The sequence below is a fragment of the Phaseolus vulgaris genome, chromosome 3, assembly GCF_000499845.2.
Source record: "Phaseolus vulgaris cultivar G19833 chromosome 3, P. vulgaris v2.0, whole genome shotgun sequence".
Lineage (NCBI taxonomy): Eukaryota > Viridiplantae > Streptophyta > Magnoliopsida > Fabales > Fabaceae > Phaseolus > Phaseolus vulgaris.
The window spans coordinates 3,036,790-3,061,823 of record NC_023757.2 but is presented as its reverse complement, the minus strand read 5'-3'; the positions used below and the strand labels follow the sequence as shown (position 1 = coordinate 3,061,823).

At 32.8% G+C, this 25,034-nt stretch overlaps 1 protein-coding gene and 1 non-coding gene across 2 annotated transcripts in view; one reads left to right on the top strand and one right to left on the bottom strand.

Annotated features, from left to right (window-relative positions):
- Positions 1–25,034, top strand: part of LOC137806277 (endonuclease 2-like) — a 47,575-nt gene that overhangs the window by 6,576 nt on the left and 15,965 nt on the right. The window lies entirely within an intron of this gene.
- TRNAK-CUU (transfer RNA lysine (anticodon CUU)) lies at positions 21,957–22,029 on the bottom strand. The gene has a single exon. It is a non-coding gene; the product is annotated as a tRNA-Lys (tRNA).

Below are 25,034 nucleotides of genomic sequence, written 5' to 3'. Positions count from 1 at the left end.
GGATATCTACTACTTACAGTGTTGGTTGCAGTGTGGAAATCTGCAAGATAGGCAGGTTGTCGGTGAGGACGAGCTGATCTTCTTGGAAATTGGGGTGAGATGCTTCCTGGAGATGCAGGCGGTGATAATTCTGATGGAGGTGCAATGTTGGATGCAGGAGCAGAGGCACTATTTGTTGGAAGATCATAGGATAATGAGGCTGGTGGAGGAACAATATTGGGTGCAGGAGTAGAGGCACATGGCTCGACAGAAGGTGCAGTATCAGAAAAAAAAAATCAAAAGCAGAATTATATGCATTAGAAATAAGGAGAGATAAAGTGTTAGGGTCCTTAGGCAAGCCACTGTCCAATTTATATGGAAAGTGGTTTTCATGAAAGATTACATGTCTTGATATCTCTATGCTATGAAACTTTAAATTTAAGATAATATAACCTTTTGTATTTTGCGGGAAGCCAAGAAAAATACCTTTGATAGATCTATCATCTAATTTTTTCCTATGTGCAGTAATGGTACTAGCATAACAGAGACAACCAAACACTTTTAGAAAGGAAATGTCATATGGTTTTCCAAACAACTTTTCATGAGGAATGATGTTATCAAGTAATGGAGTAGGAATAGCATTTATTAAGAAAACAACATGATTTACAGCAAATTCCCAAAAAATAGGAGGAAGATTTGCTTGAAAAAGTAAAGCCCGGGTTACATTTAGTATGTGTTGATGTTTACGTTCTACAATGCCATTTTGTTGTGGTGTTTCAACACAAGATTTTTTATATATAATTCCCTTTGAAGCATAAAAATTTGACATAACAAACTTAACACCATTGTCAGTACGAATCGTTTTGATATTAGTTTTGAAATGATTTTGAACGAAAACAGTGAAGTTAATGATGTGTTGACGCACTTCAGATTTGTTATGCAGCAGAATAACCCAAGTATAACGCGAGTAATCATCAACAATAGTCAAGAAATAATGAAAACCTTGCATAAAAATTATGGAACATGGTCCCCAAATATCAAAGTGTACAAGATAAAAAATAGCAGAGGTAATAGTATTACTTAAATTGAAAGGAAGTTTTCTCTGTTTTGCACGACTACAAGTGTCACATACATGATGAGTATCAACAGTAATAAAAGAGTATTGTTTGCTTAAGACATGTAATCTTTCATGTGAAGGGTGTCCTAGTCTATAATGCCATAGTGTTTTGTCTGTGATATTACAATTAATAAAAGGAGCAAAACAATGTGGTTTAGAATGACTAGAAGCAGGCAAGGTAGTGACAAGGTACAAGCCAGCGGTGGCTTTAACTGTACCAATCCTCTCTTGAGTGAGATTGTCTTGTATAATGCAGTGGGTTGAAGTGAAAGTTAAAGTGCATTTAAGTTGGTGTGTGAGTTTAGAAACAAATATTAAGTTCAATTGAAAATGAGGCACGTATAACACATCAGACAAATAAAACTGATCAGAAAAACGTACTAAACCAGAATATGTGGCATAAACAGTTTGGCCATTTGGAAGACTAATTAAGACAGGTTAATTTTAGTATAAGTAGTAAAAACGTTCAAATTGTGACAAACATGATCAGTGGCACCAGAATTAATAATCCAAGATTCTTTTATAGAAGATAGTGAAGAGAGAAACTTACATGTTGAAGAATGCTCAGTATTGGGGATTTCATTCGTAGAGATGGTGCCGACTTGATTAATTTGAGTGTGAAGGGCAGGATCCTCAAGGTTTTGCTGACGCAAAATGTTGGTAAGGAATTGGCACTGTTGTGATGTAAGTTGAATCCCCTTTACATCCTGTTCTTTAGGAAAAAGCTCAGAAAAAGTGTCAGTAGTAATCATATTATTGGCTTGGGATGTCCAATTGGTGAATTTGTAGCCAGGAGGGAACTCATGCTTTTTATAACAGGTGTCAACAGTGTGGCCAAGACGATTACAAAAAGTGCAGACTTTTCTAGTAAAAGAAAACTTTGAGGTTTTAACATTACCAGAAGGAAAACCCACTTTGCGAAAACAAACAGCCTTAGTATGACCATATTTACCACAAAAATTGCAAGTAATAGTGTGACTACTATTAAGACTATGAAGACTAGGGTTTTCATTAAACATTGCCTAAAAGATTTTTAAAACCAATCAAGATTTTGAAAGAGAATAGAAAAAAAAAAAAACCAAGAACAGTAAAGAGGGAAATAAAAATCAGAGAGAAGCGCAGCAGAACTCTTCATTCGAAGAGCTCTGATACCATATTACAGTAAATGAAGATAAATATTCCTTGTCTGATGTGATGCTTTAATGTAGCGTACGTAATCGCACGTAATTGTAATGAAGAAAGAGAGGTTTTGATGAACCCTAATTGTAGAGAAAAATAAATATAAAAGAAACTTTTATTCACTTGTATATTAGAGAGTAAAATACATGGTGTATAAGCTGAAACAGAAAAGGAAAGTTGGGTCAAACAAACAAAGCCCAATAATTTAAAATAGAAAATTAAATATATTAACAAAAATATTTTTGAATGCATTAAAAAAATATTTTTTTAATGTTTAAAATAGTTATTAATGAATAAAGAAATAAGTTTTTACAAAATAAAATTAAAAAAGTAATAAATGAAAAATGTTTAGTTTAATTTTTTTTAAACTAGAAACTGAAAATTGGACTGCCCATTTTTTGAGATTATGAAAGTATAGGTTAAGCTCACGCTTCTTTGTGTGACAAACTTGTAGGCTAAGCCTACACTTCTTTAAACAAATAATATAAAATATATTTTGAAGGCTAAGACCACACTTATTTGTGGCCAACATGAAGGCTTAACACTCACTAATTTAAAAATTGTGTGGTAGTCTAAGTCCACACTCCTTTAAAAATGTGTGACACTCACATGAGCTAAGCCCACGCTTCTTTAAAAATTGTGGTGTGTGACACTCACGTAGGCTAAACCTACACTTCTTTAAAAATGTGTGGTCACCTCAAAGGTTAAGTGCACGCTCCTTTAAATAAATATCATTTTGTGTGGACAACACATAGACTAAATCCACGCTAGTTTAAAAATTGCATCACCTCCTTGTAGGCTTGACCTACGCAGAAAAGACATCAATGCGTCGTTCTCACCCACCAATATTTTTACGTCAAACACATTAACTTCGAAATTTCTATTAACACTAAGTCTATGACAGTTACACTATTGCGTCTGTTTTTGACCCATCCTAATAAACATATTTTTTTGTAGTGTTGGTGTCAACTAGGAGTGGGTATGAGACCAGAAAATACTTGGTGGCAAGATGGAAATATCTCTTCCAAACACTACAAGTTGAGGAAGCTGATTGAGAATGGCAATTATGAGAAATTAGACGTAAGCAATCCTATGGAACTGTTCAAAAAGGTTCCTAAGAATGTTTGCTTGTGCAGATATAATTTCCAGCAAACACAAAGGTGTCATTGGTTTTCAAAGGGTCGTTTGCATACACTAGCCTTGCATCTTCACCTCTGAACTCCCTCTGAGACACCCTTAACCCTTCCGAATATGCACTCTTTGAGCCATACCTAACAAATATGGATTTGGATCCTGAACCACTCAAACTCACTTCAAGAATAGAGTTTCCAGCAAGCACAAAGGTCTCATTGGTTTTCAAAGGGTCATTATGTACACTAACCTTACATCCTCATCTATGTTCCTTTTGAGACACGCATTGTCCTTCAGAATCTGCACCCTTTTGAGACATACCTAACACGTATGGATTTAGCCCAAACTCAAAAGAGTTGTTGGTGTTGTTGATGGTGTCATGATCACAAGTGGTCTCTTAGAACCCATGATTCATAAGTCGCAGACATTGAAAACACGTTAAGGCTTGGAGAAACAACAAAGCAACATTAGAAAATTTGAGGAACTAAGTACATAATCTTGTGGTTGTGCATCACTGCTGCTTCTCTTATTTTCTCTTCCTTTTATGCTTTTTCTAATTTCCAATTCCCAACACTAGCATCCTATAACTCTTACTTGACAAAACTTGAATGATGATTATAGCAAATAATAATAATGTTGACAGTAGTCAATGAAAAAGAACATGTATATCTAATAATGAGTACAAGACAAGTATTGAACCAGTCTACAAGACCAATTTATATTTTCCCTTTGCTTCCAGTTAAAGATATTGATACGAGGACAGAGCAGGGACCTATGTTTATTAGTAATACCATTAAAGAAGGCACATGCACATGTGTCAAAGAGACATAACAATTCTACTACAAAATCAAGTGTATCTTATGCAATCTAGGTAGTAAACATTTATTCCTTTAACCCTTAGAATTTCATATGCTCAAATCGTGGAGAGACTACTATGAATTTTAGTACCAAATATTAAAATTTAACATTATCTAAATATTTAAATATTGATTCGTCTCTCTAACATAAGAAAGACGAACCCGTTCTCTTAAAATTTGGATTTTAAATAATAATTTCTGGTATGGTTGGCTCATGATTCATCAGTGTTGTACCTCCCAGAGAATCCCCTTGAAAGACCCAAAAGTTGTAATATGAAAATCGGTTCTAATTCATTGATTTAATTCTAATCCCAATGAATAACTTTATCAGTAGAAATTAATGTTAAGTGAAATTGCTTCCTTTACCAAATCGATGAATGAAGCCTTCAAAGTCAAATGAAATAAAGTTGCAGATTATCATACGTCACGGGAAAGGATAGACATCAACTACTTATTCTCTTGTTATTGTCTTCAATTTTGTTTTTTTGCATTCCGGTAAGTGAAACTGAAGTTTGTGTGTAAGTGACACATAGTTGGAGTGTATTAATGTTATTTGGGTGAGTTTTACCATGATGCGATTTGTTAAGTTTTTGGTGCATGTTATTGCAGAAAATTTTAATTAACTCAAAAGTAATTTTTTTTTTTTCAGATTGTATGGGATTGACCAGTAAGTGTTGAAGAGGAAGGAATCCAAATTTTGAAAGAAGCCTTAGCAGATTCTGATGAGGGTGTTGGAGAAGGTAGTGGTGGTAAAAGTGAGTGGGACGACTTACTTTACCAGCACAAACTTTCTGAGAAGAAAGTTGTAGATAACGAATTAAAAATTGATCATTTGGATAAATAAATTAAAGAGGTCCAACAAATGCTTGTTAAAGAAAACGAGTGGTCAGTTGGATTTGTGCGTGGAGCCAACCCAACCTCTCATGGGGCAACTTGTGCTGGTCCAACCTCATGCAGTTTGGATATTTCCAAAATTTATAAAACATTTTTTGCATTCAAGTTTGACATGAAACGGTAAGTACATATAATTGTAGTAAGTACATATAATTGTAGCCATTACTTCATTTGTTGTTATTGCTTGATTATTGAGTTGATGTTAAATGTTGATGTAGTGTCATTGTGGATATACAAAACAACACGTTGATGAGGCTGAATTTGCAATCATTAAGGTCGCGGTCAAGAGTTGACAACATGGTAAAAATCTACATATTGTAGTAGTTGTTCTATTTACTTGTAATATTTACTTAGTTATGTTGAATGTGTTTGTAGGTTATGCTATTTGTAACTGGCTTCTTAAATATGAATCAAATTGTTCATTTTGGAGTGGTGAATCGCTTTTCATTCAATCCGTTTTTTGCGGTTAGTGTTCATTTAAATTCATTTTTATTTCTTTTAAGTTTTCGTTAATACTAATAATAGAGTTTGTTGTTGCAAACTAATGGGGGACAAAATTCATGGTCCAGTTCAGATTATATGTCATTTTATGAGAATGCTTTATTCTCATATAAGGGAATATCTTATTTATAGTTTGGTGATTGCAAACTGATTCCATGATATATTATTTAGAAGGAACTCCTACGCTTTCGTCAAGAGATGCTATTTTCGTGGGTGCTGCATGAGTCTAACGTTGAACGACAAGCCGTATTGACAGATTTGGAAGTAGATTGTCGTTGATTTTTATTGGACTTATTTTGAATGTAATTGTACACTTTCAATTGTAACAAAAAAATGTTAGTTATTATGAGCTGATATGAACAACGTAGATACTTTTATTTCATGATTGGAAGCATTCTCAATTTCATTTAACTTATTTAGTTCAAGTATTGTTTTATATCATATTTTGGGCAGAAATTTGTCATTGGAGCACAAGAATGTGAAGGTCTTTGTTAATAAATTAACTGATACTGTTTTCTTTTGGGGACCTATGTGTTAATAAGTGTAACTAAGGACCTATGTGTTAATAAGTGGGGACCCATGAATAACTTTAAGTATGGTCATTGTGTTCAATTATTCTTTTTTGGATTCCTGGAAGTGTAAGTGAATGATGTGTGTAACTGACACATAGTAGGTCAGTCTTAGCATGATGTGGTGGTCGTAGGAAACCTTATACTGTGAGTGGAGACCTATGTGTTAATAAGTGGTGACCCAAGAACAACTTTTTGCATGGTCATTGTTTTCAATTTTTTTTTTTTTTGAATTCCTGGAAGTGGAACTGAATGTTGTGTGTAAGTGAGACATAGTTGGAGTGTATGAATGTTAATTGGGTGGGTTTTACGATGATGTGGTGGTCATAGAAACCCTTATACTGTAAGTGGGGACCCATGTGTTAATAAGTGGGGACCCATGAATAACTTTCTGCATGGTCATTGTTTTCAATTTTGTTTTTGTATTTCTGGAAGTGGAACTGAATTTTGTGTGTAAGTGAGACATAGTTGGAGTGTATGAATGTTAATTGGGTGGGTTTTACGATGATGTGGTGGTCATAGAAACCCTTATACTGTAAGTGGGGACCCATGTGTTAATAAGTGGGGACCCGTGAATAACTTCCTGCATGGTCATGGTTTTCAATTTTGTTTTTGTATTCCTGGAAGTGGAATTGAATGTTGTGTGTATGTGAGACATAGTTGGAGTGTATGAATGTTAATTGTGTGGGTTTTACGATGATGTGGTGGTCATAGAAACCCTTATACTGTAAGTGGGGACCCATGTCTTAATAAGTGGGGACCCGTGAATAACTTTCTGCATGGTCATTGTTTTCAATTTTGTTTTTGTATTCTTGGAAGTGGAACTGAATTTTGTGTGTAAATGAAACATAGTTGGAGTGTATGAATTTTAATTGGGTGGGTTTTATGATGATGTGGTGGTCATAGAAACCCTTATACTGTAAGTGGGGACACATGTGTTAATAAGTGGGGACTCGTGAATAACTTTCTGCATGATCATTGTTTTCAATTTTGTTTCTGTATTCCTGGAAGTGGAACTGAATGTTGTGTGTAAGTGAAACATAGTTGGAGTGTATGAATGTTAATTGGGTGGGTTTTACGATTATGTGGTGGTCATAGAAACCCTTATACTAAAAGTGGGGACCCATGTGTTATAAGTGAGGACCCGTGAATAACTTTTTGCATGGCTTTCATGTTGTTTTTTCTCACTGCAACTGCATGCATGCAGTGCAGGGGAGGGGATTACAATAATTTTATGACCAACCTAATTCTCATTCAATTCAACGAATTTGAATGCAACAAATTTAAAATGATTGTATTTTGAAGACATCATGGTTATCATTTTGTTCAATACCCAAGGTACAGCCAAATGGTGCAAGAATGATTTTTATATAACCATCTATTCAAACAAAGAAGACATGAAATTGATTTGTAACTTAAAAGTACAACAAATATTATCAATACATATAGTGAGGAGTTGTGATGCACCAAAAATGATAAAGGTTCTCTTCTATGTCATATAAAACACTTCCTTCATTACAACCTGCAACCAAAGAATGAATTTAACTTATATGAACAAATTGGTATCTATAGAACATTTGTTAGGTTTAAGGTCACAAACCTAAACAACTCTGATGCATTTGATTCTTGAGATACAGAAAAATCCTAAATAAAAAAATCAAACCCTAAAAATCAAAATGCCAGAAAAACACAAATACAGATACTTACCTTCCTCCTTCCTCGCACACCTTTTGCGCACCTTTCGCACACCACCGAATCCTATCGCAGACAACGCACACCACCGCTCATTCGCACTACAACGTGGTTGTCGTTCCTCGCCGTCATCAACGTCGCTGGCTGCCGTCACCGTCCAACTACGTCTCCACCGTCAACGTTTCACACATATTTGAGAAATTTGAAATTGAAAGCCTTTTCAGAATCAATTATCACTCTGCCCTTTTCAAAATATCGGTACTCTTAGTATAAAGATAAATAAATTTTTTTATTCACTTCTTCTTATCTCTTCTCATATCTTGATTTTTTATAAAAAAATAAGATTTTACAACTTATTATATATGAAAATTATATATTTTATTGTCATCCTAAAAAGAAAGGTTGGTAAAGAAAATATTGTTGTTGATTCATGTAACATATACTATTTTTTTTCCTATTGTGCAATGGATCAAATCTTCACAAAAAAAAATTAATCCAAACACTTTGTTTTGAAGATATGCCTGAATTTAACAAGAGTTTGGAAGGTGTTACCTGATCGCCGTTGTTCCTTAGAAGAAAGTCCCTTTGGGGTGAAGAGAGGAGGGACACAACATCGTGGGTGTTATCTGCAGATGCTGCCATCTTACTTAGCAAAAGCACAATCACAGAATGAGAACAGAACAAAACACACCAGAATAAGCGTGGACAGAAGAACTCGACCAAATGAATTCTCAGTTCTCTTCATCTTTTACTTCCAGAACAACAAAATCATATTCTTTAGTCAGCAGCACATAAAAAACATGTTTTTTACTCATTTTTTTACTGGTGTTGTTGTTGTTTTTTTTTTTTTATCGGCATTTACTGGTGTTGTTGGTTTATATATAAAAAAAAGAAACCAAATTTTTTCCTTATATCTATATTTTTTGAAAAATCAGTTTTAATTTTTTAAAAATTTTAAACACTACATTTCTTTTTTCAACCGCAGTATTTATAAAAATAGTTTTTTTATTTAAATGTGTGTGACAGTATTTACAAGAAAATTAATTATATTCAACTTTCTTCAACGATAATTTTTTTTTAATTTTATAATTATTATTTTTTACTTAGCAAAACACATCACACTTTTTATTTAATTCACAAGGATATTATTGAAATTATATAAAATTACCAAGTCACAAAGAAGGTACTGAGGTTTTGGAAGAATTTGCATTAAAAAGTAGTAGGGTCCATATTCTCGACGACTGAGCAAGGTAAGACGTGCTTCTGTTACGTCTTAATCTAAAATTCTCTTGACTTAAAATCCAGATTTCGGATTTTTCCCGAACGTTATAAAGTAAATAGTCAATGTATAAACGGTGCAATTAAATTGCACCGTTATTTATTTGTAATTTTTCATATAAGATTAAATTATTGATTTTTCAAAATGATTATATTAGATAATTTTTTTCGGTTGTTAAAAGATATATATTAATTTAATATATTGGAATAAAAGAAATAAACTATTTACTGATTGCATTAAGTAACTTAAATGATTTTATAATAATTATCCAATTACAAACTATTATCTATTTCAAGTTTAATGATTTTATAATAATCACATTAAAAATTATACTAACAATAACCTTTATTCATTGATTTAACCATTAACTTCACGAGAAAGAATTAAGATGTTAGGGAAAGTTACATATGGGAAGTGCTCTCTCCTTTGCCTCCAAATGGCTCCTTATTTAAGGAAGTCTTATATCTCTTTCTTCTATGCTTCCACAATTTAGTTTATGCACCTTTTTCTATTGTTTTAGTAAGAAAAGAAAAATTAAGAACTAAAATTAAATTTTCTTTTAATATTTTCTTAAAAGTTGTGTCTTCTTATTTTTAACAAAATGTTTTTTTCATTAACTTGGGTGTTATCATCTTTTTCCTTTAATTTATGAGTGTTGTAATTTCTTCCGTTTAGAAAATTGTATTCTTTTTTATAATTAATTTTATTTTTCATTTATTATCTCTTATTTTAATTGTAAGTTAACAATTTGTCATTAATTATCACAGTCCCTACATTGATTATATTATTCATACATATAAGAATAATATATAAACAAAAATAAAATTAGAATAATATATAAACAAAATTTTGAGTGTGCTCTGTAATTACAATTAATATGATCTTTCAGATAATTTGTTTTCTTAATACTATATATAAAATGCAGTGGTATGAAACTACGTGTTTATGTAAATTTTGTGAATAATTTTTTTCATTAAAATTGCATAATCGGTTTTGTTAAACATTTTGATGTAAAATAATGAGAATAAAATGAGATAAAGAAGTTTAACATGATTAATTTATCTTTATTGAAATTGAAAATGAGAAATATTTTGATAAAAGACAATTGTGTAGATATAATTGAAGGAAACTTAGCAAACATTAAGGATGAAAGATGAAATAATGGATTTTTCCATTATGATGGACTCCAATGTTGAACGAGATGAAGATGTAATTGCTCTAAGAATAAAACTTTGTAATGTTTATTATTGTGTATCATACATGCCAATTAAATACACAGGGACAAACCTGATGGGTTTGAGAAAAATAAGAGAAAAACAAAAGCTAAAACGGTGCAAACGTTAAACCTCTTTCAAGCTTGTGGATGGATACATAAAACACTAAGCTTGAAGATAAAACCATGAAATTTTTCCTTGTCAAGAGTCTTCGTAAGGAGATCAACCGACTGATTTTTCGTGCTGATAGGAAGCAAGTGGAAAAGGCCTTGTTGGAGCTTTTCTCTCACTACATGGCAATCAATATCAAGGTGCTTAGTTCTCTCGTGAAAGTTATGGTTTAGTGCGATATGGCATGTTGATTGACGGTTACATAAGAGACTTGCAATCATGTTGATGAGTGTATTAAGGTCTTCAAGCAAGTATGTGAGTCATTGGACCTCACAACATGTATTCACGAGCGTTCTATACTCCGCTTCAGATGAAAATCTTGAAACAATATTTTGTTTTTTTGTTTCCATGAAATCAGTGAGTCTCAAAGGAAAATGCAGTATTTGGTGGTTGAGCGACGAGTTGAAAAGGCTTTGATTTGAATATCATTATTTTTTAGATAAAACATACCTTGTGCAAGTAACCTTTTTATGTATCTGAGGATTCTTTGAGCTACTTGATGGTGTAGTTTCGAAGGTGCCTCGAAAAATTAGCTAAGGAACTGCACATGAAAACTTATACCGATCTGGTGTTAACTAAGTACAACAGTCTTCCAGTGATTCTACAATATGCAGTTTTATCATGCACCGGTGTGTTCTGAATAAAAAGATTCTCATTTTTATTGGTCATGGGTGTGCTAGCAAGTTTGGTGCTCAACATACCTACATCAAACAAAATCTCGAGAGCATACTTTCTTTGAGAAAAGTGGATACCATTTTTGGTCCTAGCAATTTCTAAGCCTGAGAAAAACTTCAATTGACAAAGATATTTTATTTTGAAAATTGAGTTTAAAGAACTCTTAACTTTGTTAATATTGTTTATGTCATTTCCAACAATCAAAATATCATATATGTATATATAAAAAGGGCTATAAAAGATGCTTCTGTTTTTCTAATGAAAAGAGAGTTATCAACCTTTGATTGAGTAAAGTTAATGGTGTAGAAAAAGGTTGTGAGTTTGTCATACCATTGTTTACTTGCCTGCTTTAACCCATACAAAGATTTGGTTAAGCGACAAACTTGATGAGGCTTCTCAGTGTTTATTCCGAGTTGCAATTCCATGTATACTTCTTCTTATAAATCTCCATTCAGGAATGCATTGTTTACATCAAGTTGTTCTAGGTGACAATAGAAAACAACAACAACAACAAGAATGACTCTAACAGTAGTGAGCCTTGCCATGGGTGAATACGTCTCCATGTAATTATACCCCTTTACCACAAGCCTCGCTTTGTATCTCTCGATCTCTCCATTTGCCCTTCGTTTAATCTTATACACCCACTTGCAGTCAATAGCAGTTTTGTTTGGAGGTAGGTCTGTGACTTCCCATGTCTTGTTGGTCTCAAGTGCTCTTATTTCTTCCTTCATAACCTTCGTCCACTTAGGAAAGAGTTTTGCTTCTTCATAGTATTTTTGGTTCATTTTGTGAAGAAATAGACAAGGTATATTTCAGTTGTTTTCTAGAGAGACCTTGGTAAGATAAGACTGAGCTAAGGGGATATCGTTGATGAGCATATATTTATTCACACTCATTAGCCTTATTCATAGATTATTGGACTATAATAATAAATAAGTCCATTGTTTTAATTAATATTCTTATAATTGGGTTTATTTGGGCCTTAACTATTATTATTGCTAATTTTGTGTTTTTAGAGTAAATTATCCAGAGGAAGCATCTACCTTTGTGAATGGGCCAAATATGCAAAAGTCCAAGTTGCTTCTTGAACCAAAACAGGAAACAAATTCTGAGGAGAAGAAAGAGAAAATAAAATCTACAATATCTCAAAAACAGAATTGGAAGCAAATCTTCTGCAAAATACAAGAATTTTGGAAAGATGGAAACTTGGAAACGGTTAACAAAATATAAACTACAATATTCTCTCAAGATCCTTGGAGCAAAAAGCCTATAAAAGGACACAAGCATCAAGGAGAAGAGAGAGAGCTTCATAGGATTTTCTTAGTTTATTTTCTTCTTAGTAATTCTTTTGTTTTACCTCCGCATGGAAGGCTAAACCTTTTTTGTTGATTCCTTTGTAATTTCCCATTGTTTTCTGAGGTTTTGTTCAATAAAAGTTTCGATTTTTAATTCTCTATAGTAGTTGTTTTTATTGTCTAATCTCTTGGAAAACTGGTTTTTGTGAGAGGTTGTACTTGAACGCATGATTGAGAGTCTTCCTTATCTTAAACTTTGGTTTCTTAGTTAGTTCGCATTGTTCTAATTAATTTCTTGGGCGCATGATTCAAGGGAGAGGAGGTAAGCATTCCCATGGAGTATACGCATGGAACAAAGTGGGTATTGATTAAACCAGTAGACGCATGTTTTACTGGTGAGTTTCAGTTGAATCAGATCGGCGCATGTTCAATCTGGTTTAGCTCTGTTGGAGGATTGAGAAAAGATTAATCTTTAGAGAACCTGTGAAGAATTCAATGGTGGAAGAACTTGAGATCACCTGCTTTTTATTTGCTATTTTAACCTCTTTTATATTTTCTGCACAACTATCTCAAACTCCCTTTTTATCTTTATTGTTATTGCTAACTTTTATTGTTTGCAGATAAATTCTAAACCCTGATTAACTGAATCACTATTGGATTCATTGAAAGACGACTTGGGGTCATCTGGCCACAATTATACTATCATCTCTCTAGTGTTAGAGAAGTCTACACTAGAATCATATTAATTTGACAACAAAATGATAGTTATCAATCGTACCTCTTTATTCTCTTCAAGACTTTCATCAGTTGGAGTCGCCATGATTTGATGATGGTAGTCTTGTAAAAAAGTTGGTGTTCTTTTGACTCTAGTGGACCAACTTGGTTTTTCTGTTTCGTCATGTTCTTCAATCTCTTTTTGTACTGGAACATCCTCAAAATGATCCATGCATTCATTATCTTCTTGTGCGATTATCTGATCATCCTTCCCCTCCAAATTGCAGAAGAATGTTTCATAAAATACTACATTTTTTTATACAAAAATCTCCCTAGTACGAATGTCCAAGACCACATAGCCTTTGGTTCCTTGTTTGTAGCCTAGAAAAATACATTTTTAAGCTCTTGGATCGAGCTTATGTTTGTTCCGTTCAAGAGTGGAAGCAAAGCAAAGACATCCAAAAACATTCATATAAGAAGTACCAGGTATGCGGTTATGCAACAATTCATATGGGCAATTATTATGGATGATAGGGGAAGGCAAATGATTAATCAGATGCACATAATGCATGATAGCGTACGACCAAAAAACTTTGGGAACTTTAGCTTGAAAAATAAGATAACGAGCAACGTTAAGGATGTGTTGGTGTTTACCCTCAATCATGAAATTTTGTTCGGGAGTTTCATTGCAAAATGTTTGATGCATTATACCATGTGAATCATAGAACTCTTGCCAATAGAATTCTTTTCCATTATCAGTTTACCTTTATGCATTCGTTGAATTGGTTCTTAACAAGAATGAATTTTTTTTGCAAAAAATCTCTAACATCACTTTTATTTTTCATTAAATGTATCTATTATAATCATCAACCACAGTCAAAAGGTACTTGTGCCCATGTATAGAAATTAAATTAAAAGGACTCTAGATATCTATATGTATGAGATCAAAAACATGTTCACTACTGGACTTGCTAAGCAAAAAAGGAAGCTTTTTGTTGTTTAGCTAAATGGCATGAGCATAAACATTCATACTATCAAAATGTATATTGCAATATTTTTTGTTCAAAATTTCCAAAAATTTGTTTGAAGGGTGACCCATACTACAATGTCAAATATCACGATTCTCCACAGGTTAAAAAACAATATTGTCATATAGAGAGCAAACCATGTTACCTTCCTTCCCAGCGCATAGTAGAGTCTAGCTTGACCAATTATCTTCAAGGAATGCTTCTCCTGTATCTGGAAAATATTATGAGTTAAGTTGGCACTTCAAGAATGTAGTTAGTCCTTGTACAAATATAATATTCAAAGTAAAATCAGGTATAAACAAAACATTATGCAAAGTTATATTTTTTGACAGAACTACGATTCCAACATAAGAGGCAATAATAGTGCAACTATTTGGAAGTTTAACTTTCACATGGTTTATTTTATAGAAATTTACAAAAGATGAAATAAAACAAGTCACGTGATTAGTGGCACCCGTATCAAGTATCTAGTGGTCATTACCTTCTTTACCTGCATTGCTACTAGTTCTTGAGCCATCTAACATAGTGTTATTGATTAAGTTTTTTCTATTATTGGAGACTTGCATCATAGCTATAAGTTGTTGTAGTTTATCTGATCCAAAAGTTCTAATAATCTGCTCACTCAGAGTCTCATCGTGCACAACTTTGTTCTTCTTGATTTCGTTTTCCTCTTCTTTCTCAAAAGCATTTGTAGTATACTCTTTTTTTTGTTTCGTCCATGGTGAAAAGCCATATTTGTATAACATTCATCAATGGTATGGTTCATCTTGTTGCAGTAAGAACATTGTTTTCCAAAAAAATTACTTCTCCCTCCCTCTTCCATAACTTCGCCATCCATAGTTGACACCATTGGGTTTATTGCTAAATTTTTGTTGGTTCGCATTGTTGATAGCACCTTTGCATCTACTCCTATATTCTCACTGAGGTGTCTTTCTTATTGAAGGACCAAAGAGAAGACGCGATTAACACCCGACAACGTTCAGTCAACAAGATTTGTGTCTTAACAGTGTTATAAGTTTTTGCAAGACACTTTAAGAAGCATATGACGCATCAGAATCTCAGTGGTTTCCCATGATCTTGATCAGGCCGCATCTAGACTTTGCCTCACAAACACAAACAGACAAAGGTCGTAAAGAATCAAGCTCCTCCAATAAGATATTGGAGTCAATGTAGTAATTTGCAACATTTCTTTCACCTTATTTAATGGAGTTGATTTCTTGTACAAGTTCTGAGACACGAAGATGATTGCTTTTAGAAAATCTCTCCTTAAGATCTTCCTAAAGTTATGTAGCATTATCAATGTATGTTGTACTGTGCACTATTTCTGTTGAGAGACTACATGTGATCCATGAGATCACCATAACGTTGCACCTTTCCCACGCTTCATACTGACTTTCATTTCTCAATGGTTCAGGTATCTTCCCAATAACGAATTTAAATTTATTTTTGGAGACTAACACATGCTTCATCGCTCTACTGGAAGAGTGATAGTTGGACCCATCAAGATGCAACGTGACAAGAACCATTGTTGGGTTCTCACCTGGGTGTAGGTAGTAGACACTTGCTGGATTTAATTGATCAGTCTTGATTTCTTTTTTGGATTCTTGTTGTGCGGTAGCCATGAGATAAAATATAAGAAAGACAAAAGAAAGAAAAGAAGGAAAAAAAAGAAGAATGACCGACGATTAGGGCGAGAAAAAGAGATCGGTGATTATGATAGCGAAGTAGAGCAGGTCATGCCCGCCCTACAGAATTAGAGAAAACTAAAACTAGTGCATTTATGGAGTGTGGGTAGGAGTGCATGTAAGAATATTATGTGGCACCTCACGATTATTTATCTTATTAATTTATCAATTACCATATTTATCCTATTATATTATTGGTAATTACTTGATGGATGTAATTACTCTTACCATAAATAATTAGGGTTTCCCCTTAGGTGTATTATAAATAGAGATTACCAGACAACTAAAGAGACACCCTCATATTCCAACATCACACGACCGAAACTCATTCCCTAAAGGGGAACCCGATCAAGATCATGTCTTCGTCCCTCAGCCATACGATCACGGGTCTACCAGGTATTATTTAATCATTATTCATGTTTCATTATATGATTGAGGAATCCTAATCCAATAGTGCATTTATGGAGTGTGGGTGGTGGGTGGGTGGTGCATGCATTGAGTGTGATTTTTTGTCAAAATAATTTATAGATTAGTAAAATAACTTAGTAATTAATTTATTACTACTACCCAATACATTTTAAACAATTTTGTTCAGACAGTTTATTAAGGAAATAATGATTATCAAATTATACACAATAATACAATTATTGTACGTACTTATTGTACGCAATTAATTTGATAATAATAGACATGATTAGTGGATTATTACATAATTAGAAACACTGCAGATTTGTTTGCGAAAAACATAAAAGAGTAATCTTACTCATTGTCAAAATCCTATTGATGAGCCATTGGAGATGCAATAGGTCTCCATTATTTGGCCATATACGTGAGCAAGAGGAAGAAAGAAGAAATACACATCCACTTCATAATCTCTCTTCCATTCCTGAGACTGAGAGCTTCGTCAACAACACCTAACAAGTTAAAACAAGTGCACATACAACCTGGCTAAATTTACCATGGAAGCAAGTGACCAATTTATTTATAACTAGAAAATTACTTATACATGAATGATAGAAAAAAATGTTTTACAGTAAAAAAAAATATAATATTATATACAAGGTGTCAAGAGAAATTAATTTTAATATGCATCACAAGATAAAGATATAGTTACCATCCAAGAAATCAACTTAAAGAAACCTTTAATATGAATCTATAACAGTGGTACAACAAGTAGTATGAGAAGATAAAATAATGCAGATACTCTTAGACATTATGTAGAAAGCCTTCAATGTGAAAAGATAAGCACATAGGCCCTTGATAAAGTCTAGAAAATAATGAAAGTCTGAAGAATAATTATGTACTAAATTACTAATACAAAATCAAACTACGTAGTTTACAGAGAAAGCAGCGCATCTATTGCAATTTGTTGTCCCATACTTCATCCAAAGTCCAAAAAGAAGCCTTCTAGTTAAATATGCATCCACTCCATAACTTCCCTTCCATTTCTGAGGCTGCGAGAGTTTGTCCAAACAGAAAACATAAAAGAATAACTAGCTCCGGGCAATATCTCTAAGCCTTTTTTCGAGCGTCTCCTTGCGCTCATCAGTATCTTTTGCCTTTTCAAAGAGCTATTGCAAGTTCTTGTCTTCTAATATTTAGTAATGCTTCATTCTCTTTAGTTTCTCTCTGCCACAAAAGGTTCAACATCATATATTAATAATCTCACATGAAAGAAAGAAGTGAAAGTGGAGTATTGACATGTGAGAGCTTGACCATCTACTCTGCGTGCATGGCCTTCTCCGCTGCGATATTTGCTAGCTCCTCCATGATCTTGTTGTTGGAGATCCCACATCGACTAGAGATTAGAGCCTTTCATTGTATATAAGTGGGTGCAAACCTCAACCCTATGAGCCGGTTTTATGAGGTTGAGTTAGGCTTAAAGTCCACTTCGTAATATGGTATCAGAGCCATCTTGAGTCTATCCTAGCGAGTATTTGTTGGGCTTATCAGGCCACCCGCTATCGGGCCGCTATCGGACCACCCATAATATATAGTCCCACGCACGAGTTGGCAGTCTCGGCGTGAGGGGGGGTGTTGGAGATCCCACATCGACTAGAGATTAGAGCCTTTCATTGTATATAAGTGGGTGCAACCCTCAACCTCATGAGCTGGTTTTATGGGGTTGAGTTAGGCTTAAAGTCCACTTCGTAACATGGTATCAGAGCCATTTCGAGCCTATCCTAGCGAGTGTTTGTGTTGGGCCTATCGTGCCACCCGCTATCGGGCCGCTATCGGACCACCCATAATATATAGTCCCACGCACGAGTTGGTAGTCTCAGCGTGAGGGGGATGTGTTGGAGATCCCACATCGACTAGAGATTAGAGCCTTTCATTGTATATAAGTGGGTCCTATGAGCCGGTTTTATGGGGTTGAGTTAGGCTTAAAGTCCACTTCGTAATACTTGTCCCTCTCCTCTTTGAACTTGGTATTCATCTCTGCGGAGTTTGAACAATTCATTTTTTCTAGAAAAGAGAAAACTAAAACTAGTGAATTTATTTATAAGCAAAAAGATACCTTCATGCAACTAAAACTAGTGAATATATTTATAAACAACATGATACCTTCATGCAGTTTTTCGTTAATATCGGTAGGTGGTGCATGCATTTGTTGGGGTGTGATAGGTGGGGCATGTTGGTTGAAGTGTTAGTAGGTGGTGCATGCATAATGTTAATAGGAACAAAATAAGTATATTGACTCAATCATTTTAGCCTCAAAATAAAGACCTATGTATTAATTATGAAATTATACGCAATTATACACAATTATGTGTACGTAATTTATTTATTACTACTACCCAAGACACTTTAAACAATTTCGCTTATACAGTTTATTAAGGAAATAATGATTATTAAATTATACATAATTATTGTACATAATTAGATAATGATAGACATGATTAGTGGATCATTACATAATTAGAAACACTGTAGATATGTTTGCGCAAAACATATAAGAGTAATCTTACTCCTTGCCAAAATATGAGCCCTTGGAGATGCAATAGGTCTCCATTATTTGTCATATACGTGAGGAAGAGGAAGGAAGAAGAAGTACACATTCACACCATAACCTCCCTTTCATTTATGAGGTTGAGAGTTTCATCAACAACACCTAACAAGTTAAAACAAGTGTACATACAACATGGCTAAATTTACCCTGGGAACAAGTGACCAATTTATTTATAACTAGTAAATTACTTACACATGAATGATAGAAAATAAATGTTTTACATCAAAATAGATAATATTATATATAAGGTGTCAAGAGAAATTAATTTTAATATGCATCACAAGATATAGATATAGTTACCATCCAAGAAATCAACTTAAAGAAACCTTTTATATTATTCTATAACAGTGGTACAACAAGTAGTATGAGAGAAAATAAAATAATGTTGATCCTCTTGGGTATGATGTAGAAAGCCTTCAATGTGAAGACATAAGCACAAAACTAAAGGTGAAAAGATTTCTATTAGAACTAAAATCACATTACACATAGACCCTTGATAAAGTCTAGAAAATAATGAAAGTCTGAAGAATAGTTATGTACTAAATTACTAATACAAAATCAGACTACGTAGTTTACAATCCGGAACTGGATGTAGCTCAAGGTTGAGTGAACCAGTATAAAATTGGCTGTGTAAATCTCTCTCTAACTTCTTATAACTGTTTGTTTTAATTCTGCTTTTGCTGCTGATATAAACAATCGATTAAAACGTATTTTCAAACGGTTTAAATTTTGTAAACAGTTTTTGAATCATTGTTTGATTGCTTTCCTTTATTGCTTATTTGTGGTTGTTTGATAAAGGTTCTTTCTTATTCAATCTTTGCGAAAATCTTTGATAAACAATTCACCCCCCTCTTGTTTAAGCCATCAATTCTTACAATTGGCATCAAGAGCTAGGTTCTTGGAAAATATTCAAGTTTTTGTTTCTGTTTTTTTGAAAACTGTTTTTAATGGGTAGTAAGTTTTCTTTTGGGGAAGGTTCCTCTCTAAACAAACCACCTCTGTTCTGTGGTGAAAATTATAAGCTTTGGTGTATAAGAATGAACTTCTTTGTTGATTCATTAGATAAAGAAATCTGGAATGTTATTTCAAACAATGCTTTCATACATATGTCTAAAAATAATTCTACATCATCTAAAACTGAATGAGACCACCTTGATTGTATAGGTAAGAACATAATTGTCTCTGCCCTTGATTCTGATGAACTTTTCAAGGTTTCATAATGTATCTGAGCCAAATAAATATGGGATACTCTTGAGAAATATCACAAGAACCCAAGGAATGCTGGCTGGACAAGGATGAGCCCTATGTTGAATCATCTTCTTCAAAATTCAAGATGGAAGTCTGTCTTATGGCAAAAGAAAAATCTGGATCAAACCAAGTAAGTACATCTTCTTCCAATAATTGTGAAAATTATTTTCAACTTCTTAATGCTTTCCAAGAAACTCATGAAGAAGCTAAAAGATTAACCCTTTCAAATAATCGGTTGAAAAGTGAAAACAACTGGTTGAAAGAGAAAATCAAAGTTCTGGAAAAAGATTTAAGTAATTCAAATGCTGATTTTGAAAATCTTGAAATGATTTATCAAAACTCCTCTTGTAAATGTGATTCTAGTATTTGCAAAATTTGTGAATCTCTTCAAAAGAAAGTTTTGTATCATGTGAAAATTGTAGACACGATTTCAAAAGGCAAATCAAATCTTGAAAATGCTTTAGCATCTCAAAAGTGTGTTTTTGGGAAATCTGGTTTGGGTTTTAACCCACAAAGCAAAAATAGTAGTTGTTCAAAACCTTTTTCAACCATCACAAAAAATCAATCGGTTAAAAGATCGAATCAATCGGTTGTTTGTTGTTTCTACTGTATGAGAAATGACCAATCTGTTAAATTCTGTAAAATTAGAAAATTTTCTGTTTCCAAAGGTATCCTAAGAATCCTAAAGTTCCTTGGAATCAAATTAACATTCATGGATCCAAATTTATAAGGAAACCGGATCCTGATTTTGAATTTTGCAGGATTGCTTGGTGAGAAAATAACATTTATAGTATCTAGACAATGACTACTCCAGCATATGACTGGAGAGGCATCCAAATTTATTAACATCAATATCAAACAGAAAGGGCATGTGAACTATGGAAAATATGTTTTAAATAATGCATTAAAAATATTCTACCGAATGCGGTGGAAAAACATTCATAGACTAAATTCATAAACAACTTGTTATTGTCTCATTGGTTGGGACCACAACCTTTTTCAAAATTGGATAATTACTCTTTAAAATATTAGTTTCTAAAGTTAAGAAAAAAAATAAAAATCAAATAATTTATGAGACGACTTTGTAGACTTGACAAGATAAGTATGGACAAATAGACAAAAGAACACGTTCAATCAAAAGTGAAAAAAAGTTATGTGAGTATATATATATATATTACTCTTTAAACTTTAGAATTACTTTTTTAATTTTTTAAAATCAAAGTAAAATAATCTTCTGGTTGAAATATAAACATGTGCTGATCTCAAATACACTAATATTGTTTGAAGTATTATTTGCTTTAAAATTTAATAAGTATTATTTGCTTTAAAATTTAATAAGTATTATTTATTTTTAAAAGAGGGCATAATTAGAAGAAGAAAAAAATATTCCTAAGTGAGGATGGAATAAAATGTTGTGTATTAGTCACGTTGACTGAATGTTTTACTTAGTCGGTGTTGTCACTTACCATATTTTAATGGGAATAACTTCATGAACAAGAATACAGAAAAGTGGTGACTTTATCCTTTCCATTTTTTGCACAAAGTTGATAATACATTTAGCTTTTTGATGAATTTTTGTGTTAAATATGAAAGAAAGGTTATGTGGAAAGGAGGTGTCCGAATTAGAAATCTGCAAAAAGCTAATATATTATTGGCTCAAGGCTTTTTCCTAAAGTTAAATAGTGTTCATAATCTCCTCAGAAAAAAAACAAAAAAAACGCTCACCGTGGGGCTCGAACCCACGACCACAAGGTTAAGAGCCTTGTGCTCTACCAACTGAACTAGGCGGGCTTATGAATATTTTGTAAACTTTAAAGATGTACACAATATTCATCCTTACTCAGTTACTCCTTCAAAAATTGAAATAATTCATAATTTTTTTAAAATTAATGTTAAAAGGTTAAATATTAAATTATGTATAAAACCCACATAATAGAAACTATTATGTGATATGAGTGGAGTGTATTAACTTGTAAATATTTTCTTAGTGTTTATTTCTGTTGGATTATCAATACATGGTACTAGAATTAATGATTTGTATTAGTGACAGATTTGGATGAGTAGAAATGTAAATTTGAAGTGTGAGTGAAGAAAAACTTAGTACTTTAATATTTTACTTTGAGCATGATTTAAAATTATTTATGTTATTCACTCATAATGCATTAGTAAACATTCTCCTCTTTATATATCCATGAGGAAAATATGACAAATGTAAAAGAAAATTCCTTGCCTCTCTGTGTATTAACATTTATACATCACAATAATTGGGTTTTAATAGCCTGGTTATTTGCATTTTTACCATCATTGAAGTAGGTTTTTTCTTCCTGCACCCTTACGTTTTTCTTCCTGCACCCCTACGTTTTTCTTCTTGCACTTCCACAATTTTAAAAATGTCAAAACTGGCCTTGACCTTTTCTTTGAAAAAGGGTACCGTGGTGGAGTGTGCTACGAATTCATCAATCCATAAGTGAATTATGTTGTTTTCCAGATGAGGAGGTGTTCCGAAAGAAATTTTTTAATAAATTGTTGATTTTTGGATGCTGAATCCAGAAACCTAATTAATGTTACAGATTGATGGATATGAAAGATTTACAAATTCCCCAATCCGAAAGATTTATGGATTCCCCAATCTGGAAGATTTACGGATTCTCCAATTTGGAAGATTTATGCATTTCCAAATCTAGAATGTGAAAAAATAAATGTGGATTCCTGATTCTGTAAAATTACCGAACTGCGTTGTCTGGAATACTAGATATAAACTGTGGAAACGATAATCCAAGACACTACCGTCCACCACTAAAAGAAACACCTTCCTGTACTAAGAGATGGAGCAACGCCGCCGCTGTTCAGAGAGAAATGAAATCTGTGTGTGCAGTCTGTGGACAAAGGAAGAAGAAAGAGTAGTGTGGGTCTTAAGTGCATTTTGGGGTTTTTTAAAAAATAATAGGTTTATTTTTGTCTTTGCATAATATTATGGGAGTGCAAAAGTAAAAATTACGGGTGCAGGAAGAAACAACCATTGAAGTAAAGTGAACAACACCCATATAAATTAAACTACACCAAGGAGGGATGACAATGTGGACTGACTCGTTTTGCATAGGTCTGTCCCGTATTTGGTCTGTCCCGCGTAATAAACGTGGGCTAATTTCTCTGCCTCGCCCCGTATAAGGACCAACTCGTGGGTCTGCGAGGCAACCTGCATATAGTGTTTTTTTTTTGTTTTAGAAATTCAATAAAAATGTTTGTTATTGAAAAATTGAATATAAAGAAATTCAATCAAATATATTTGTTACCTTTTGCATTGCTAATGTTTTGTTAAATTAGAATTAATGGTTCAACTAACATGGTCATTCATACAAAATAAAATAGGATTATACTCTCACAATAAATAGGGAGAAAGAAATGATGGTTCAATTAGTATTAGTTCAGTTCTATTTGAAAAAATATTATTGGTTTGTTTCTCTTTCTATACTTTGATTGTATTTAAACATAGGTGTTTGACTCCACAATTAATTTATTGTCAACCATATGTACTACCAATTCATGTTTTCAGTTGTTCAATTGTGTAAATTAAAATGAATGATTCAACCAATATGGTCAACGTACAAAATAAATGTCATCCTACAAAATAAATGGCATTTACAAAATAAATGATCATTGTACAAAATAAAATATAATCCTACCCTCGCAATAAATAAAGTGAAAGAAATGATGTTTCAACTAGTTCAGTATAATTTGAAAAAAAAAACAACATTAGTCATTTGTTTCTCTTTATATTTTGAATGTATTCAAACATATGTGCTTGACATAACTACTCCACAATTAATTTATTATCAATCATTTATTATGTAATACCAAATTCTTCTGCATCATAAGGAGTCTATTCCAATCAGATTTTGTTTTAATTTTGGTTGACAATGACAGAGCAGCACACAATGTATAGAACGATTAGCCTGTGCGGATTACGGGTTATGCAAGTCGAACTTAAGCGGATATTATTGAGCTGACCCTGTGTTTTTTGCTAACAGATTGTGGATCGGCCTGCGTGACCGCCCGTATTGTCATCCCTAACGATAGTTCAAAAACAATAGTTCAAAGGAAAAACTACATTTGTGTGGTATACCAAAGCTCAATTTTTACAACTCAATTTTTGGTGTAAAAAGGAAAAGTCACATGAAGAAAAATATTATCTTATGCATTTTTTCCAGATGATATGAGGAACCAAATTTAAGTCCCCTCTCAACTGTTGTTCTTTTTTTTAACCTAAATATTTAGTTCTTATGAAATGAATGAGTTATAATTTTAATCCCTCTAAATTTTTTTCTTTACTTTTGTGTCCAAATTTAAAAATTTATATTTTTGATAATAGTAAGTGTTTCTCACTCTATAAGAATAATGCATTCTCATATTTGCAAGGGAAGATAAGAAAGTTTATATAGTTGGGATTTTGAATAAGATGGTTTTTTTCTTTCATTTTATTATGACCTTAGTTAATTGCTTATAAATTGAACAAAAGGTCAAGCAAGCACTCTAAGCACAGTATTGTAATATAATATCAACACGTGATACTTCAAAAAAAAAATTAAATCTTTAAAATAAATATTTTCCTATTTTAAAATTAATATTAAGAACTAAAATAGTGATTTAAATTATTTTAAAGATGAAATTCAAAGAAAAATCTTGTACATTTACTAAAATAAAAATACACACATTTTATAAATAAAATAAAGAAAATTTGTAGAAATCAGAGCTATCTAATTTATTACTACTAAAAACATATTTTCCTTAAACATTTT